The sequence below is a fragment of the Ornithorhynchus anatinus genome, chromosome 12 (assembly GCF_004115215.2).
Source record: "Ornithorhynchus anatinus isolate Pmale09 chromosome 12, mOrnAna1.pri.v4, whole genome shotgun sequence".
Taxonomy (NCBI): domain Eukaryota; kingdom Metazoa; phylum Chordata; class Mammalia; order Monotremata; family Ornithorhynchidae; genus Ornithorhynchus; species Ornithorhynchus anatinus.
The window spans coordinates 32,062,812-32,083,967 of record NC_041739.1 but is presented as its reverse complement, the minus strand read 5'-3'; the positions used below and the strand labels follow the sequence as shown (position 1 = coordinate 32,083,967).

Below are 21,156 nucleotides of genomic sequence, written 5' to 3'. Positions count from 1 at the left end.
GACAAGTTCCCTGCTCTTAACCATTTGGCTGTCTAATAATGTTGGTATTTGTTAAGCGCTTACTATGTGCAGAGCACTGTTCTAAGCGCTGGGGTAGATACAGGGTCATCAGGTTGTCCCACGTGGGGCTCACAGTTTTCATCCCCATTTTACAGTTGAGGTAACTGAGGCACAGAGAAGTGAAGTGAGTCGCCCACAGTCACACAGCTGACAAAGGGCAGAGCTGGGATAGGCAGGGAGACAGCTGCTGCAGTGTCCCTAAAGTTCTAGAGTCTCTGGTGTCCTGGATTCCAGGCAGTTGGGTGATAGTGATTCAGGAATACAGGATTGTATCATGAATGGTTGTATTGTGAAGATGTTTCTCCCGCAGACTTTCATGTTATAGATTAGGAGTCTTTGCAGAACTTCTGGAAAGTAATTTAGAATTCCTTTAAATGCTATGTATTGCAGTGTTCTCAACATCATGGAACGATGGTTTAATCTCTATTAAAATGACTCCAAAAAACTGAAAAAAATCCAAGAATGACATCTCATTAGTAAGTAAATGAGGACTTTGTAAAATGACTTTGACCCTTTGAAGAAAGCTTTAATAATAATAATGTTGGTATTTGTTAAGCGCTTACTATGTGCAGAGCCCTGTTCTAGGCGCTGGGGTAGATACAGGGGAATCAGGTTGTCCCACGTGGGGCTCACAGTTTTCATCCCCATTTTACAGGTGAGGTAACTGAGGCACAGAGAAGTTAAGTGACTTGCTCACAGTCAAACAGCTGACAAGTGGCAGGGTCGGCATTCGAACCCATGACCTCTGACTCCCAAGCCCGGGCTCTTTCCACTGAGCCACACTGCTTCTTTAGAAGTATTAGCGGGTTCTGCTTTGTCAACTTTGGTGAAGAGCTTGTTCAGTTTAGGTTGAACCGAAGTATTTCTTTTCTTCTTAAAGAACTCTGCGTCTCGTGAATTCCTTCTGAACACTTTTGAACATTTATAACTCCCTCTCTACTAGGGTCTTCAATCATATTTGTAAATTAATTAACTTTCTTCAATATTAATGTACAATTTGTAAATTCCATGGTACTACCTAGTATGACTGTAACTTTTTCATCTGTTTCAGCATCTTTTTTTATTTTGTAGTATTTGATAAACATTAATTAGCTTGTAGAGAGATGGTCTTCATCCTACAGGGGGCTTAAAGTCTTAATCCCCATTTTACAGATGAGGTAACTGAAACACAGAGAAGTTAAGTGACTTGCCCAAGGTCGTACACAGAAGACAAGTGGTGGAGCGTGGTGGAGCCAAGAGTATTCATCCATTCATTCAGTAGTATTTATTGAGCGCTTACTATATGCAGAGCACTGTACTAAGCGCTTGGAATGTACAAATCGGTAACAGATAGAGACGGTCCCTGCCCTTTGACGGGCTTACGGTCTAATCGGGGGAGACGGACAGACAAGAACAGTGGCGATAAATAGAATCGAGGGGATGAACATCTCATTAAAACAATAGCAAATAAATAGAATCGGGGCGATGTACATACACCTCAATAACAAAATAAGTAGGGTAATGAAAATATATACAGTTGAGCGGATGAGCATAGTGCTGAGGAGAGGGAAAGGGAGAGGGGGAGGAGCAGAGGGAAAGGGGGGAAAAGAGGGCTTAGCTGAGGAGAGGTGAAGGGGGGCGGGTAGAGGGAGCAGAGGGAAAAGGATCCTTAAAGTATCCAAACACTGATCCTTACTATGTGTGCTTTTTAAATCTAATATTTTAAAAATGAGTTGGATTTTTGAAGTTTAGTGAGATTCTCCTCGAGCAAGAATTCTTCTAAAAGGTGCAGTGAACTACATCGATCTACATCTTCCATTTCTATACTAATTTGCCTGCCAATTTAAAAGTTCATTGGTTACCAACTTGGGTTTTTTTTCCAATACTTTGAAACCTTAGTGCTTCTTCCAACGTATTTTCATTGCTGACTGCTTAACCTAGCGTAGATCATTTCACTTCTCTGCCTCAGTTTCCTCAACTTCAAAATGGGGATTGAATACATGTTCTACCTCCTACTTAGACTGTGAGCTTCAAGTGGGATAGGGACTGTGTCTGATCTGATTTAATCATATCTACCCCACTGCTTAGAACAGTGCTTGATACATAGTAAGCACTTGATGAGCTGTTCTTCCCCTTGACTCGATTTATTGCCATTGTTCTCGTCTGCCCGTCTCCCCCGATTAGACCGTAAGCCCGTCAGACGGCAGGGACCGTCTCTATCTGTTGCCGACTTGTTCATTCCAAGCGCTTAGTACAGTGCTCTGCACATAGTAAGCGCTCAATAAATACTATTGAATGAATGAATGAATGAACCCACGTCCTCCAACTTCCTGTCCCTTTCTCTTTTCCTGTAGGCTGCGAGTTTGTAACTTCCTCTATATGTAAAAACTCACAATAGGTCTTGTATGTTCATCCTTAAATCTCAACTGAAATATAGTAATATTTGCCACGTTACTTCATATTTAGCAAGATGCAATCAGATGGTAATTCACAGATGGCTACTCAATTCTGTTATTTTAGGAGCTTAATAATAGGATCTTTCATTAGTAACATCTGAGTGCAATCAAATGTTCAAGTGTACCAAGTATTTTCATGGCCTGATACATTTATACTAAGCCACCTTAATGAGATTAACATTTAGGCTCTTCTAAAACTGGATTTTTTTTTATACTTGGACAATCATGTTTTAGCTTTGGATTTGGATAAGTGCTTAAATTATCTGATGAAAAGAAAATCCCAATTTAGTATCTAATAATTTTCCTTAGCTCAAGTGATTTGAATAATAACGTTTATTTATATAGTATCATTCTTTCTGTAGGTTCTATGCATATTTCTTTATCACCCCCAGGCGATCCACATCATTTGTCACAGTGTATTTTCTCAACATCCCTATAATGAAAGATAAATTTCCTTGCTCTCCATTTCATAAATGAGGAAACTTACTTGCCCAAGGTCATACAGCAGGGAAATCCAGGTCTCCTGACTCCCAATATGCATATGGAAAATGACATTAAGTGATAAAGAAAAATACAACTGTCTTAATGCCAGTATTGCAAATGCTGAAAATGGCATCTGGGACTTCTGGCAAATAAGGTGACTTTGGGGAGCTTAATCTTTCCCTGTCTACATTACAAATTCAATAATTAAATAACTATGAATGTGGCCTAGAGCACAGACCTGGGAGTCAAAGGACCTGGGTTCTAATCCCAGTTCTACCCTTTGCCTGCCGGGAGTCCTTGGGTGAGTCACTTAATTTCTCTGTGCCGTAGTTTCCTCATCTGTCAAATGGAGGCTAAATACCTGTTCTCTTTCCAACTCAGTCTGTGAACCCCCTGTGGGACGTGGGCTATGTCTGACTTGATTATCTTGTACCTACCCCAGTGCTTAAAACAGTATTTGTCAAGAGTAAGCGCTTAACAACTATTAGTATCATCAGTTATCATTATTATCATCGTTATTATTATAGAAGGATTCGTCATAAAGTATGTCACCTACTCATCCTATATAAACGCAGAGGATCTAGGTCCCTTATAAATCGTACGAATGCTTTATCTAGAGAGAAGAAATAAGAAGTGAACGGTGAACTCAAATCTATTCTTTGTGTCCAGTCAGTACTACCAACAAACTCTTTTATCATGAAAAGTGCTAAACTACCAGATTCTCCAACAGTGCTGGGATTAACTCTGGTTGCCAGGAAAATCCTTCGAACCCCTATCAGCCATATTTTTAAGCGATTCCAGATTAAGGATAGACCCTCCATCTTTCCCCATGTTTTCTCTGCTTAGAAATGTGAGCTGGGAAGGAGAGTAATAAAGCAAATGTGTTTGTGCAAATTTGCAATCCACTGTGTTTTGGGACTTCTAGTCCCTCTGCTATCGTGGGATCAATGTGAATGGATAGACAAAGGGCTAAAGAGGAAGAGTCAGCCTCATCATGATCCAACCAATTCTCATGCTAACCTGAGGGAATGAGCATGGAATGATCTGAGGTGGAAATTGGACTGGAATAGGATTGTGCCTTTAGTTTAAAAACAAGGACATCATTTTAACTTTCCTTTGAAGAGAATTATTGACAGATTCAATTTGAAGAATTCAATCTGCAGCTGGTTTGATTTTAAGCCTTCCTTCATCCTCCAGTATAGAAGATGCCCTGAATAATACTAATAATTCTACTACCGCTAATAGTGCTATTTGCTAAGCACTTTCTATGTGCCAAGCACCGTGCTAAGAACTGAGATAGATACAAGATAATCAGGTCAGACAGAATTCCACATGGATTCCACATGGGGCTAACCGTGTAAGAAGGAAGGAGAACAGGCATCGAAGCTTCATTTTACATAGGATGGAAATGACACACGAAGAAGTTAAATGAGATGCCCAAGGTCACCAAGCAGAAAAGTGGTAGAGCTGGGATTGGAACCAGGTTTCCTAACTCCCAGACCTGTGCTCTTTTCACGCTGCTTTCCTTGCCAGACGTGACTAGAGGCAAAATTCCAAAGGAGTTTTTATATTTGATAACGTTGTACACGCTCAGGAAATATATAATGTCTGAAGATGTTTACTGTAACTTTTCAAAGGTTATCCAGATGGCTAAAATGGATTATACAGCATAATCATGAACTGGTTTTCATTTGGGAGACATATCAATTTTTTCAGACCATTGGGATTTAAGACACTTAATATATTCCATTCCAGCTCAATACCTGACACCATGGTTAATCTGGATATTCAGGATAATTGAGCATATTGAAGGAAATGTGGAAAGGTCACAATGTGGCTCTGAAAAAAAAATTCAACACATCATCTTGAAATAATTGTTTCATTTTTTTAAAGTGTTAATTCGGTAAGGAGGGCTTCTGGTTCTTTTCAAAGTGCAGATAATCTAATTATCATTCCATTAAAATTGCATTCAATGCAGTACTGAGCATGCCAGCAGGATATTTTTCATGGATTCGCAACAAAACAAGTTTCATACTTTGTCATAATATCAGTTAATAAAATCACCAGTGGAGTGGTAATTAGAGTTCTTGCTTAAAATAGCCATTCTCTCTTATGTACCACCAAAAATCAGCGTTGAAAGATAGTAAAGTTTCCATTAATGTATAATCAGTGGGTATGTTCCTTGAGTGGGTGGGATTAACATTACATTAAAAGGAAGGAAAAGGGAATTATATTTTGATCTTTATTGTTCCCTTGGTAGATAGAAAAAATTGAACCAAAGAAATTATAATACAGAAAGAGATTCCGTCACTCCATCTTTGTGGCAAATATTGATCCCTTCATATAATTATTCCATTATCAGAGAAAGTAAGGCTATTAGGCTCATTCACCATTCAATTAAACTAATGTCTATTCTTTTTATTTATTGATGCAGGAAATGAAGTCAAGTCTAATCACTCAGGAATAGCCAAAGTAACCAGAGTGCTACAGAGAGTCAGATAATTTACAGTGGTTTTACACAAAAGGTTGACGACAAGTAATAATGACAGCAAGGTAGTTTTTTTTTTAACTGATAATGAATTAATAATAATGATGGTGTTTGTTAAGCACTTGCTACGTGCCAAGCACTGTTCTAAGTTCTGGGATAAAATCAAGGTTAGCAGGTAGTCCTACGTGGGGCTCACAGTCTTAATTCCCATTTTATAGATGAGGGAACTGAAGCACCGAGAAATCAAGTGGCTTGCCCGAGGTCACACAGCAGACAAGTGACAGAGCCGGGATTAGAACCCACGTCCTCTGAAATCCCCAGCCCATGTTCTTGCCACTAGACCATGCTGCTTCTCATTAACCATGTACAAGAGAAATTAGGAATATTTTTTGAGATATTTTAATCTTCTTGCCTTTATTTGTGATCCAAATGATTTATATTCTTCCTGATAGATTCCATCTATCAGTCAATCAATCAATGGTAATTATTGAACGCTTATTGTGTGCAAAACACTGCACTAAGTACTTGGGAGAGTACAATACAGCAATTTAACAGACACAGGCCCTGCCTACAACTCAAAACACATCTGTAGCCTGGAATGTCATGTGCACAAGTACAGAGTTTGCTCAATTATGTCCTCACAGGTAGAAGACTCTGATTACCACAGATAATCAATCAATCAATCAATTAATTGAATACTATGCTAACAATTATGATAATCATTGTGGTATCTGTTAACTGCTTACTATGTGCCAGGCTCTGAGCTAAACTCTGGGGTAGATATAAGCAGATTAGGTTGGACAGAGTCCCTGTCCCACCTGGGACTCACAGTCTTAATCCCCACTTTATAGACTGAGGTAAACGAGGCGCAGATAAGTTAAGTGATTTGCCCAATATCACACAGCAGACAAGTGGCAGAACCCGAATAAGAACCCAGGTCTTCTGACTCCTAGGCCCGTGTTCTCACCAAAATTGCTCTTTCTGCTTCTCTGAACAAAAGAGCAGTGTTGGTGGACAAACTCTCTGCCCACAGTGAGCTTACACTCTAGTGGGGAAAACAGACATTAAGGTAAATGAATAATTTATAGATATGTACATAAGCGTTGTGGGGTTGAGGGTGGGGAAATCCAGTTAGCCGGTGGTATAGAAAGGCACCACAACCCAGTCTGTGCATATAGGAAGACGAAAGGCTGGACACGACAAACGCTTACTTCCTCTGCTAAATATAAACGGCCCAACTGGCCGGCGAATTATTCACCTCCTAGGTATCCGGTGATCAGATTTACCGGGCAATCACTAAATATGAGCTTCAGTTTGTCCAAGGAGGCGTGGCCTTTTCTGCGAAGAATGTCAAGGAAGGAAACCACCTGGTGATTTTTCCACTAAGCTTGGGATTCCACGACAATCTTGCCGGTCGGTCAGGCCGGAAGTCAAAACGGACTCCGATCCAAGTGCGGACGGTGGGAATGGGTGGTGGAGCGTGTCGCGTGTTGGATGACTAGTTGCTGTGCATGTAGAGGTGAAAAGCACGGTATTTTAAACTGTGGCGGCAGGAGTTTTGAAATTCCAACTCTATGCCCACTTTGGACGAGCGGAGCACCGTCGATCCTAGTGGACGGCAATCGTATCTTCCACCTCTATTCTACTGTACTTCCCCAAGGGCTTACCACAGTGCTCTGCACACAGTAAGAGCTTTATCACTTTGCCTGTATCCATCCCAGTGCTTAGTACAGTGTCTGACAATAATAAGCGCTTAACAAATACCCCGATTGTTATCCCTAATAAATATCATCGATTTATTGATAGATACTTCATCCAGGCCGGAGGCCACATTCGGGCTGTCTGGCTTAGTTGGAGCAGGAGGGGTGATGGCTGGTATTAATAGTGCTGGTACTTGTTAAGCGCTTACTATGTGCAGAGCACTGTTCTAAGCGCTGGATAATAATAATTATGGTATTTGTTATGGGCTTACTATGTACAGAGCACTGTTCTAAGCGCTGGGGTAGATACAAGATAATCAGATTGTCCCACGTGGGGCTCATATTTTAAAATCCCCATTTTTGCAGATGAGGTAACTGAGGCACAGCGAAGTGAAGCGAGTTGCCCAAGGTCACAGAGCAGAGAAGTGGCGGCGCCAGGATTAGAACCCACGACCTCTGACTCCCAAACCCGGTCTCCTTCCACTGAGCCAAGCTGCTTCTCTTTCTGTCTCACCCCAGAGTAGCCTCACTCACTAGGCTCTAAGCTGGCTGTGGGCAGGGAACGAGTCTGTTAATCATACTGAACTCTCCCAAGCGCTTAGTATAGTGCTTTGCACGTAGTAAGAGCTCATTCAATACTCTTGATTGATTGATTGATGTCCTTTCTGCCCCACCCAGGGCCGGCAGTGCTGCTGCTAGTCTCTAGATTTCTTAACACTCCACAGTCAGACCCCCACGGCGGAGCCGGTGCCATCTGGGGGCAAAATTTCCCTTTGGCACCCCAACAGTGAGAGGCAACCTAATCCCTGCTCCTCCGCAAGGACATTTAGTAAAAGCATCTGCTCCCAAATAATTCAAGCTGAAGGAGATGCAGAAAAATTAATGCATTATTAGTGCCCTGTTCTCACTTACTTCCACCTGTGCCATCAATATCAGCTGATGGTTTTGGAGAACTTACATTAGCGCTAATAATACTTTTATTAATAATAATGATTATAGTATTTGTGAAGGGCCTACTATGTGCTAAATACTGGACTAAGCACCGAGGTCGTACCACGTAATCAGATCACAGTCCCTCTCTCACATGGGGTTCACAGTCTAAAATCTGTGAATTTTCTGGGTTATTTGTGATTTCGATCAATGATACGGATGTAGTCACGATCGGTAAAGAAAACATGCTGTATATAATTTGGGGGAGGGGAGAGCACTGCTATTATATAGCATTTCAGAGCTTCTGTTCTCACTGCTTAATGCCTCCTTCCCCACACCCTGCCCTTTCCCATCCCTAGATCATATTGAGCAAATGGTGGAGAAATTCACTCAGTCGTATTTATCAGAGCACCGTACTCGTACTGAGCGGTTGGGAAGTACAGTTCAGCAACAAATAGAGACGATCCCTGCCCACAACGGGCTCACAGTCCTAGAAGGGGATAATAATTGTGGTATTTGTTCAGAACTTAGGGTGTGCCGAGCACTGTACTAAATGATGGGGTAGATACAAGCAAATCGTGTTGGACACAGTCCCTGTCCCACATGGGGCTCACAGACTTAATCCCCATTTTACACATGAGGTAACTGAGGCCCAGAGAAGTGAAGTGACTTGTCCAAGGCCACACAGCAGACAAGTGGTGGACCTAGGATTAGAACCCTTGACCTTCTGACACTCAGGCCCGTGTCTATCCACGGTGCCATGCTGCTTCCCATATGTATTGTGTGCTCCATGTGCAGAATTGGCTCCTCTAGACTGGGGTCGGTAGATGCTGCTGAAAATGTATGCAAGATTGTAGCATGCTAAATATTAGTATTAGTGATCAGTGATGGAATGGAATATATTTTTGGTACTCTTTTTAGCAAACTGGGAAGTGGTCAATTTTCATGAGAATGATCTCCAAGTACACCACTCACTTGGTACCGTGACTCACTTTTCTTCTTTTTTTTTTGCCATATTGATTTCCCAATCTATAGAGAAGACATGGACTAAGGATGATCCTATTTGTTTTCCCAGGTTTGTATAAGAGGATCGCTATTAACATCACTTGCGAGGAAATTGAGGACAGAAAAAATAAAAGCCCCCAGTACTCCCTCCTGCATTACTAGGAATGATTAAGCTGGATGGGAGGGGAAAAGACTAAATACAAGATTGTGAGACCATCCTTAATGAAAGCATAAGCCCAAAATGAATACTGGAACTTAACCAGGGCATCGGTTAACGGCCTCTCCAGCGGAGGATTTTTGTGATACCGATACGCTCACAGAATTAATCTTATGTTTTTCCTATACGTATGAATTTCTTTGCATCTATTAAAATTGCATGAAAAAGCCCAGGTAGGTTAGTCCTCCGTGGAAGAATGATAAGAATGTTTTTAATAGACCCTTCCTTCTTCTCTGTCAGCCCCATCCCATTTTAAACCTCTTTAAGATGCTTTAAATCCTCACACCGCAGGGAGATAGCATTAATTAAGAAATATAAGTGTGATTGACCATAGGATAGTTTTTAGCATATCATTTGACATGTCAGAAACTCAGATCATTTGAATGCAGCCTTCTTATCACCTGTTTCCAACTATCCTTAGAAACTCTTTGTTCATTCAACTTCTCTAGAGATTTGAGATGATTACCCATTTCATCGTATGCAGTTTTGCATACATAATAAGCGTGTCTATTAAAATGGGGCTCGACTTAATGATCGGGTGCTTTCCATTCACTATTTGTGCTATGCAGGGATATCTTTAATCCCTCTCTGAAAATCAGTTTAGAATTTTCTTGTATTTTCCTATGACGTGAATGAATACCGTGGCCTCCTTCCCCTATTCTTTATCCCTCCCTATTCCTCTTCTCTCCCCTTCTTTCCTTTGTCTTCTGTTTCCTGTATCATTGCTCTTCTTTCTTTCCTCCCTTTCCTCCCCTCTCTACCCCCTCCTCTCTATTTCCCAATAATCTGTCCTTTTATGTTCCTCTCCTTTTGTACTTGCCCCGTTCAAACCACGCTGTTCACCTCAGACAGACGATTTTCTCTAGAAGCAGAAATGAAATGGGACATTTACAATATGTTTCCTAAAAATGTAATGATTATCAATGGAGAAGTAAAGCCAGAGCTGAAATACTCACTGATAAATATCATCTATAGAATGCCACCGTCAGCAAAGCACCATATTAAGTGTTTGGGAGACTACAATAGAATCAGGAAACGTGATCTCTGCCCTTGACGTGTTTATAATCCCCACTAAAATCACATATTTTAGCTCTTACTCTCTGTCTGGCGCTGAACTACCCACCGGGGTAGATGAAAGATGATCAGATTGGACACAGTCCATTGTCCCACATGGGGCTCACATCCCATTTTACAGATGGCGATACTGAGACAGAGAGTTTAGTGCCTTGCCCAAGGGCAAGTGGTGGAGTTGAAATTAATTAGACCCCAGCTCCTTCCGACTCCCACACCTGTCCGTCCACCTGTCTATTTCTCAGGCCACAGTGCTTATATAGCAGGAAGGAATAGAGAATAAAGATATGTGTATGAGGGCTTTGGTGGCTGTGTGAATGAATCCAAGTCTTTAGGTGGCTTAGAAGTGCTGGGAGAAGAGAAATTCCCTGCTGACCCACCTGGAGGAGATGTAAATGCAGATGTGCTCTGAAAGATCAGATAAGAAACTAGAAGGGATTCCAGGCAGTGAAGATTTGTAGATTATAAGAGAGTCTGTCTTCAGAATTCATCAGCTGTATCTTCTAGTGTATACATGGTATTACTCATGCGTGTAAAATAAAAATAGTTATTTTTAACGTGGGAAATCTGCAAACTTCAAATTATTCATGATTGGCCCTGTTGAAGTTTTAAGCTCGTGTAGAAACTTGAATTTCTTCAAAGACTTTTTTCCGGCATTTGATGTATTTTCTAGCATTTTTTTACCTTGTGTCCTTAATTCATCCACACTTACTCCTACCTCATTGGTAGCTCTTTTCTTCCTTTTTCTAAGAACTCAGAACACCCAAAAAACGTAGAAGGACTCACCCCTTTTGTATTTTTATTTTGACCCTTAATATTCATTGCTCTTCCTTTTCTCTTGTTCTCGTGACGTTCCTTTCTGATCTCTACATTGTCCTCCCTACTCCGACACAGTCACTTCCCTGCTCTCTTCATTCCATTAAGGCCCGGAGCAGCCTAAATATTCCCATAATCCACACTCAGGACAAAGAAGGGCATTAACCAAAGAGTTCACGTGAGCTTCACCTGGAGTCCCGCTAGCAGTGCGGTACATAAGTGTGTAGACTATAATAATATAAAATTAGATAGAAAACAAGAAAAGCAGTTGGGTTTGCTTATTTAAATAAGAACCCAACAAATAGGTAACAGGCTGAAATACTAAATAGCCTATTGTGCTCTTTAGTATTCTAATTTGTTTCAATTTAATTATTTAATGTGTGTAATTCTGTATGCCATTACTTAGAGACCTTCTATCCCTACCATTCACTGTAAGAGACAATTCAGCATTTAGATATTGGATATTCAGCATTGGAAAAGCAGCGTGGCTCAGTGGAAAGAGCACGGACTTTGGAGTCAGAGGTCATGGGTTCCACTCCCGGCTCTGCCACTTGTCAGCTGGGTGACTGTGGGCAAGTCACTTAACTTCTCTGTGCCTCAGTTCCCTCATCTGTAAAATGGGGATGAAGACTGTGAGCCCCACGTGGGACGACCTGATTCCCCTGTGTCTACCCCAGCGCTTAGAACAGTGCTCTGCACGTAGTAAGCGCTTAACAAATACCAACATCATTATTATTATTAGATATATTTTCGACACTAGGCAATTTAGATCAAAGTGGAGGATAGGCTATAGTTGTAATGTAAGCAGATATACAATATAATATATAATATAATCACATATTACGTGCTTATTGTGAAGTAATAAATACGGACAAGATGAGCTTTCTACGTCTTATTTATGTAGGAACCACCAGATGGTGCCATTGCAAAAATATTCATATTTCTGTTGCTATTATCGTGTCGATGAATTTGGGGAAAAGGCCTACGTGTGTGTATACCCGTGATAGGTATCACCTTAAATTGATGTTCAAAAAAGTCTATTCCCTATCTAAGTCATCCTAAATTGATCCCTCTCCCTACCTTCAAAATTCACATCTCTTCTTGAGAGACCTTCCCTGACTAAGTTTCATTTCCTATCTGCCGTCCCTTCTGTGTCGACTAAGTACTTGGCTCTGTACCCCTTGAGCACCTGATAGTACCCTCAGACCGAGAGCACTTAGATACATATCATAGTCTACACTTTGCCTACTTGTAATTTATTTTACTGTCTGCCTTCGCTGCTCTACCACCGAGGTTATATCGTTATAATTAGCACGGTGCATATTACGAGCTTATTATGTGCCAAGGACTGTACTGAGCACCGGGGTAGATTAGAACCTAGGTCCCACGACCCCCAGGATCATGCTCTTTTCACTAGGCTATGACGCATCTTATACTTTCCCATGCACTGAGTACAATTCACCGCGCACAGTAAGCACTCGATAAATACTGCTGACTGTTTGATAGTGACTGCTTTTCGAGACTGACAGAGATTCACATTTCACCGTACATACTAAAGTCAGAATATTGTCATGAAGCAGATCAGGTTGTGCTGACGAGTGGCTGTGAAGCATTTTCAAGATCTACAGTAGTAAATTCCTGATTTTCAATTTTGCGTCACAACTCGAGGCATCAATGAAAAGGCATAACTGAATGAAAGGTGATGAAGTTTTAAAATGGTATATAGAGAGGTGTAAAGCGATCGATCAGATTTATTGAATGAGCACCGTACTAAGTCCTTGGGAGATTACAATATGACGGTCGGTAGACATATTCCCTGCTCACGCGACCGTGATAAGAAACAAGCCGTCATAACGAACAGCAGCCCATCAGGGGTTATATTTGGATGTAGAATGGAGGTGGCTCAAAATGTAATATTCAAAGAAAGCCCTTTTGCTTGCTCCAAGTGTCTTAATTTAGGTTCCTTGTCCAGTTTCACTACATTTTAGTCTTTAAACTGCCAAGTTATCTTTCAATCTTTTTTTTTTTTTAACTTTTAGCTACGTGCGGCACTTGGAAGAGTTCGATAGAGTTGATGCAATTATCGCTCTGGTCAAATGTGAACTTTAAATATGATTTTGATCTACTATCACATAAATGAAGTATCCTTTGCTATTACTAAACCTGGGATCGCGCTGAGTCACGATGGTGAGATAGTAACCATAGAGTTCTATTCTATAATAGAAAAGTACCAGACACAGAGACAAAAATGATTTGGAACCGATACAAGCACCACTGAAGTCAACTCTTTCATGAATTTCGACTAGGACTTTAACTACCACTAACTTTACTGGAAGAGATATTTTTCTAATATTCCAGATGAGTAGGAGTAATAACATTCCTAAATTTTTCATTCATTCAATCGTATTTATTGAGCGCTTACTATGTGCAGAGCACTGTACTAAGCGCTTGGAGTGGACAATTCGGCAACAGATAGAGACAATCCCTGCCCAGTGACGGGCTCACGGTCTAATCGGGGGGAGACAGAACCGGTGCTATACAAGTACGCCGGGATCTGATCCACGATCTAATATGTGCACGTGTGTATCTGTGTATGCATTAGATAACAATCATAATAATAATGTCGGTATTTGTTAAGCGCTTACTATGTGCCAAGCACTGTTCTAAGCACTGATCTTGGTGTACGTACATATAACACTTTATACATTTGTTCATGCAGTTCGGTATCTCTCTTCCCCTCTAGACTGTAAGTTCCCTGTGAGCAGGAATCGTTTCTACCGCACTGGGCTGGAAGGGCAATCAAATCAGTCTCCCTGAGGAAACTTGGTGGGCAGATACACTTCCTCCCCCTCTCCATTTTACAATCCTTTCTCCCTGGTCTTTCCCCTCCCACCCCCCAGGGTTATAGAGGTGGCCAATGAGAATGCTCAGGTCTTCCCATGATAGCCACCCTATTTCTAGACTGTGAGTCCGTTGTTGGGTAGGGATTGTCTCTCTCTTGCCGAATTGTACTTTCCAAGTGCTCAGTACAGTGCTCTGCACACAGGAAGCACTCAATAAATACAAACGAATGAATGAAAATGAATGAAGATAAGGCTTGGGGAGGAACCATGGCTGTGGGTCCCGAGATCCGAGTTCCAATCCTGGCTTCGCCACCAGTCTGCTGTTCGACCTTGAGCAAGCTCAGCTGTAAAATGGGGATGAAATCTTGGCTCTCCCTCCCCCTTGGGCTGCGAGACCTGTGGTTGGGCGGGTACGGTGACTGATCTGATTGCCAGGGAGCATGTCTAGTTATTTATTCACGTTAACGTTTGCCTCGCGACCTAGACCGTAACCTTGTTGGGGGCAGGGAATGTGTCTACCCATTCTGCCGTATTAGACTTTCCCAAGTACTTAATACTTAATAATGTTGGTATTTGTTAAGCGCTTACTATGTGCCAAGCACTGTTCTAAGTGCTAGGGTAGATACAGGGTAATCAGGTCCCACGAGGGGCTCACAGTCTTAATCCCCATTTTCCAGATGAGGTAACTGAGGCACAGAGAAGTTAAGCGACCTGCCCAAAGTCACACAGCTGACAAGCGGTGGAACCGGGATTAAAACCCATGACCTCTGACTCCTAAGCCCATGCACTTTCCACAGAGCCACGCTGCTTAATAGTGTTCTGCACCTAGTAGCCACTTAAGAAATACAGTTGTTTGAGTGATGATGGTGGGGTTGTTATAGACATGCTTATTCAAACATTATTGTATAAAATAGACTTGTCCATTAATTTAAATATTTAGAAATGACATGTGATTCTACTGTCCACCAAACATGAGAATGCCATGCTTGGATCCTTAAAGTGGTTCATTCAGTCCAATACTCTTCATCGGAGGCACCAAAAATGCTGGAATAAAAAAAAATAAAGGTATCAAAGTGACTGTCACTCTTTTTCAAGAGATGATTGAGTCAGCTGTCAGCCGGCTAAAGGAATGGAGCGTTCATAAGACTTTTGAGCTGAAGCTGGGCACTTCATTGACTGTTTTTTCTCCCACTCTGTGACAGTTTCATATCAGGACCTCAGCAGATCTTTTTTATGGATGTTTTAAAGAACTTCATATCTTTAACTGTCATTCTCCAGTCATTCCAGTTGGGCAGATTATTAAGCAAATCTGTAGGTTGTAGCAAGAGAAGATGGTACCCCCTTGGCCTTTACCTTCTGTAAACACCACACTCCCTGTCAGGCACAGCTAAGCTATTCCTCAGGCACACCATCTTTCCCTCCCAATTGGTCAGTAGCGGTACGGCTCCTACTTCCATTCATTCATTCAGTAGTATTTATTGAACGCTTCCTATGTGCAGAGCACCGTACTAAGCGCTTGGAATGGACAGTTCGGCAACAGATAGAGACCATCCCTGCCCACTGACGGGCTTACAGTCTAATCGGGGGAGACGGACGGACAAAAGCAATAGCAGTGAATACAATCAGTAAATACTCTGTGCAGAGCATGATTCGAAGCACCCAATAAAGGCCGTCTAAATCAAGAATACATTCTTCTGCCCTCGGGGGGATTCCCATTTATGGCAGAAAGAACCAGAAAAAATACCAACACATAGTGGAAGCAGGAGAAAGAAAAAAAAATTAGAGCGGGTGCTATACAAGTATGCCAGGATCTAATACATGATCTAATATGTGCACATTTGTGTCTGTGTATGCACTGGATAACAATCATAATAATAATGTTGTTAAGCGCTTACTATCTGCCAAGCACTGTTCTAAGCACTGATCTTGGTGTACGTATATTTAGCACTTTATACATTCGTTAACGACAGCTATGGGAATAAAATACGTAAGTGCTAAGGATGACTGTTAACCTGACTTGCAAGTTTTGAATTAATTGGAAAGGGGTTCCTGAAGGAGAAGGGCTTTTAGGAGAGTGTATCAAGCTTGGGGGAATTATGGACTGGTGAGGTAGGGGGTGGGAACTCTAGGCCAGGGGAACAATAGTAGAAAGGGGTTGGTGGTGGGGGACAAAAGGGAGAGTTAAAGTGTTTTTTGAGGGGGGAACTGGACAATAGTGAGTGAAGAGAGCGATGCGTGAGATGGGGAGAGTTGTTGGAGAGTCTTGTGGGCAGGGATCACGTCTTCCAACTGTTATATTGTATTCTAGCAAGCACTTAGTAGAGTGGTCTGCACACAGTAAGTGCCCAATATATACAACTGATTGATTGAATGATTCATAATAGTAAAGAGATTTCTCTTGGTGCCGAGAAAAAGCCGGTCAGTCACTGTAGAAGTAAAACGTTACCGGAATATTTTGATAATAGAAGAGGTTTGTGACAAGAAAAACAACCTTTCATGTCGTTTCAGATTCTGCTCATCGCTTTTTTCCAATCACTTAAAAATGTAAGGTCAAATATCACCTGCAACTGTTTACCAAAAAAAAAAAAAATCTCAAAAGCAGTCCAATTGTCTTAAGCCATTTTTGATAGTCGAATACAAGTAAATGGAATGAATGAAGTCGCTGAACTGTGTTATTGTTTTCTGATTATGGAAATGACCTTTTGAAACGCTTTAAAAATAATCTCTTCATCAAGAGCTTGACATTTAAATGATTAACTATAAATCCTTTTCCTATTGATGTTTTTCACACCAAAATCTGATAGGAATGCGTCTTGCACTTCTGTTTCATCTCCCGAGCATCGCAACGGTGCTTAGCACTCAAAAGGTGCTCATCCAGTCGAGCGTTTTGAACGCTTACTGTGCCGAGCACTGTACTGAGTGCTTGAACAATAAATACCCTTGCTTCTTACGTCTTCTGGATCCAGTCCTTCCTCTCTACCGAAACTGCTGCCACCTGATACAAGTTCTGGTCTTTCCACAGCTCGATTATTTGCATTAATGTCCTAACCCGTTTCTACTCCGGTCTGTGGTACACGCTGGTCCGTGGATCCTCTGCCCAAAGCATCACTTGGCCCACATCTCTTTTCTCCTCAAAATCCTCCCCTGGTACCCTCTATCTTCTCACACCCAAAGAAAAGTCCTTACAACCTGCTTCAAGATTCTCCACCATCTGGCTTCACCTTGCCTAGTTGCTCTCTTCCCCTGTTATAATAATAATGTTGTTATTTGTTGAGCGCATACTATGTGCAGAGCCCTGTTCTAAGTAATGGGCTAGATACAGGATCATCAGGTTGTCCCACGTGAGGCTCACGGTCTTAATCCCCATTTTACAGATGAGGTAACTGAGGCCCAGAGAAGTGAAGTGACTTGCCCACAGTCACACAGCTGCCGACTCACTGGCTTTGTTCCTCCCAAGCCCACCGTACACACCCTTTTCTCTATTCTCCTGCCTCGGTTTTTCCTCACTCACACTTTCTCCCCGGGTGGAGCCCCCATCCTCTCCAAATCAGACAGACCACAGTTTTCATTCATTGGAAAGAGCACGGGCTTAGGAGTCAGAGGTCATGGGTGCTAATCCCAGCTCTGTCACCTGTCAGCTGTATGACTTTGGGCAAGTCACTTAACTTCTCGGTGCCTCAGTTACCTCATCTGCAAAATGAGGATTAAGACTGTGAACCTGTATCTACCCCAGCACTTAGAACAGTGCTCAGCACATAGTAAGCGCTTAACAAATACCAACATTATTATTATTATTATTCACTGCCCTTCTAAAATCCACCTCATTCAGCAAGCTTTCCCTGATTAATTTCCCATTTCCTTGAGCCATATCATCTATTCCTCCAATTATAGCATTTAGGAATTCATTTACACCCTCTCTTGTGTAAATATGTATGTGCATGTGTATATTTGCTTTTACTATTCAACATGTAAATATTTTCGTTTGTCTCCCTTCTTAGAGTTTAAGCTTCTGTACTTTTATTTATTCTTTTATTCTGTACTTCCCAGTTCGGCACCAAGTGGGCATTCCATAAATACGCCTCTATCACCTTCTTCCTCTCCTCCACCCTCTCTTCTTTCTTCTCCCCTTTTCCCTTTCTCATCTTCTTAAAAATGAGTTTGTCTTGCCTCAGCTGGTCAGTCCTCAGTTATTCTTACTCTGATTGAATGTTGGCTCCAAATCAGGGCAGGAGAATGTGCAGTTGAAATCTCAACTAACTACAGAGATTTGTAGTTCAGCTGCTCCAAAATGCTGAAAAAAATGCCAACCCACACTATCCGTACCCATTCAGTCGTAATCATCGAGAATTTATGGTGTGCAGAGCACTGTACTAAGCGCTTGGGGGAATACAATATAACAATAAACAGAAAATGTAACGATAAACAGACATATTCCTTGTCCACGGTAGCTTACTTTCTAGAGGGGGAGGCAGACATTATTATATATGAATAAATTACAGAAATGTACAAAAGTGCTGTGGGCCTGGGAGGGGGGATGAGTAAAGGCAGCAAGTTGGGGTGACCCGAAAGGAGTGGGAGAAAAGGGAAGGAGGGCTTAGTCAGGGAAGACCTCTTGGAGAAGATATGCCTTTAATAGGGCTTTGAAACGGGGGGAGAGTAATTGTCCGTCAGATTTGAAGAGGGAGGGTGTTCCGGGCCGGAGGCAGGATGTGGGTAAGGGATCATTACATTCTCTGCTTTCACAGTCCCAAACAGAGAAGGTTCTCAAGCTTGAGATAGTATCCCAATGCCTTTGTTTACCTAGGCACTCTACCCAAAACTCTGAAAAATTGATTTTTTTTTCTTCAATCTACAAATTTTTTTACTGTTTTCTATATTGTCAGTTCATTTTAAACTTCACACTTAAGCTTTCGTCATACATATTTGCTTTTAATATTGCATGATACATGTAGCCCAGAAAGTCAGTGTCAGGTTAGCTCGCAGTTCTCTATGTTATGCTGTACACTATTTCAGGGATTGAGATTGGAAGGCAATTTCCATCCTTGTGGGATTTCCAACTTGGACCCAACAGGGACAACCTGGTATGAATGCCAAAGGTATACAGCTAGAACAGTGATTTACAGGGAAAGTTGTCTATTTGCTAGAAGATGATGTGAATGACAGTGGCCAATCAGACACTTTAAAGGCCACGTCGAGAATCCCCACTCTGTGGAAGTCTCTGTCGTCCCCCAGAGTCCTCCTGATTGCTTCTCAAAGTCTCTCTCCCAGTCCACCCTACCCACCTGTCCATCCAACCAGACTCCATTTGAATTCCCCACCTGGTGCTAGCTTGGCTTCCGGAAACATATTAATAATAATGATGTTATTTTGTTAAGCGCTTACTATTCATTCGTTCATTCATTCAGTAGTATTTATTGAGCGCTTACTATGTGCAGAACACTGTACTCAGCGCTTGGAATGTACAAATCGGTAACAGAGACAGTCCCTGCCCTTTGACGGGCTTACGGTCTTATCGGGGGAGACGGACAGACAAGAACAATGGCAGTAAATAGAATCAAGGGGACGAGCATCTCATTAAAACAATAATGTGCAGAGCACTGTTGTAAACGCTGGGGTAGATACAGGGTAATCACGTTATCCTGCGTGAGGCTCACAGTCTTCATCCCCATTTTACAGATGAGGTCACTGAGGCACGGAGAAGTGAAGTGACTTGCCCACAGTCACACAGCTGACAAGTGGCAGAACTGGGAGTCGAACCCATGACCTCTGACTCCCACTCCCGGGCTCTTGCCACTGAGCTACGCTGGAAAACGAACAAGGAAAAAGAAAAAGTACACAGTTAGGTTTGTCATAATGTGTGCTTTTCGACACATTTTAGATAGAATGTTGTGGGGGAAAGTAAAGAACGTTCTTCTGAGAACAGCTGTCCGCCTGGTTAGAATGTGATATGACATCGGAAAAAAAGGATGTTGTTCATGCGTTCAGTGTTTGGGTCAAGGTTTGTGAAGAGGTTTACTTCTGCATTATTAGAGATTTGAGTATACGATTTAGTTGGAAAACATTGGACTATGGTTTATTTTGTCATTACGGCAATTTTCATGTTACTTCGTATTTTTAAAATGCTTAGTACAGAACTTTGATACTTGCTTTTGGACTAATGAAAAAAATATGTTCTTCACTTTACTTGGGGACCTTGTAGCCTTAGAACTTTTTGGGGAATGCCCTGTTAAAATAGTTTCATATTTCCTAAATGAAGAGCATCGTATTTTAACATGTTAGCATTAGCAGTTGCGAGCGCATCCAATTCTAGTTCATCAGCTCTGGGCAGTTGTTTCCTAGTTCAGATTCGTTGACTGTTCACCCGGAACCACACTGATTCCCTGAAGTAGCCAGATAATTTTACCAATTTACCCAAAGAAGTTCTAGACATGATGCCTTCACTCTAAGGAAATGGTGTGGCCTCGTGGAAAGAACAAGGGCCTGAGTGTCAGAGGACCTGAGTTCTAACCCGGGCTCCTCCACTTACCTGCTGTGTGACCGGGGACAAGCCGTATAACTTCTCTGTGACTCAGTTTCCTCGACTGTGCAATGAGGATTCGATATCTGCTCTCCCTCCTACTTAGACAGAAAGCCTCCATATGGGACAGAGATTGTGCCTGACCCGTTAACTTGTATCTATCCTAGCTTTTAGAACAGTGCTTGACACATGATAAGCACTTAAAAAAAGACTTCAGGTAGGCGACTGGCTTTCGGATACCCACTTGTGATAGGAAGCAAAACCATTTCAAAGAGTGTCAAAGCCGTTCTAAATTTGTGGTCTGTGTTCCCAACCCTCCTATAATGTAGAGAATAGTCATGTGTTCAGAAATGAGATTTTGCAGTCACCTTCAGATGTACTGAGGGTGAGTGCTGCAGAGTTAAAAACCACAAGCAATGCTAAATAAATAATGAAAAGTGCACAGTCTAGTTCCTTACTCAAAAAGATTTCCTGTAAAAGAATCTTAGAACAGTGTTTGACCTCTAATTTGGCCTCTAAGGAATGAAGATTATTTTCTCACACCGATTCAAATAATGTAAAAATCAAACTAAATATTGTCTTTTCGTCAGG

The 21,156-nt window shown here is 41.7% G+C and overlaps 1 long non-coding RNA gene across 2 annotated transcripts; it reads left to right on the top strand.

The window, feature by feature from the left end:
* The first annotated feature begins 383 nt into the window (after nt 1-383).
* On the top strand, nt 384-15,312 carry LOC114815620. 2 transcript variants are annotated; one of them, XR_005660639.1, is made up of 5 exons: nt 384-536; nt 5,413-5,531; nt 9,132-9,171; nt 13,245-13,346; nt 15,061-15,312. It is a non-coding gene; the product is annotated as an uncharacterized LOC114815620 (long non-coding RNA). The 2 variants fall into 2 exon arrangements; XR_003763418.2 differs by lacking the exon at nt 9,132-9,171.
* Nucleotides 15,313-21,156: the final 5,844 nt, after the last annotated feature.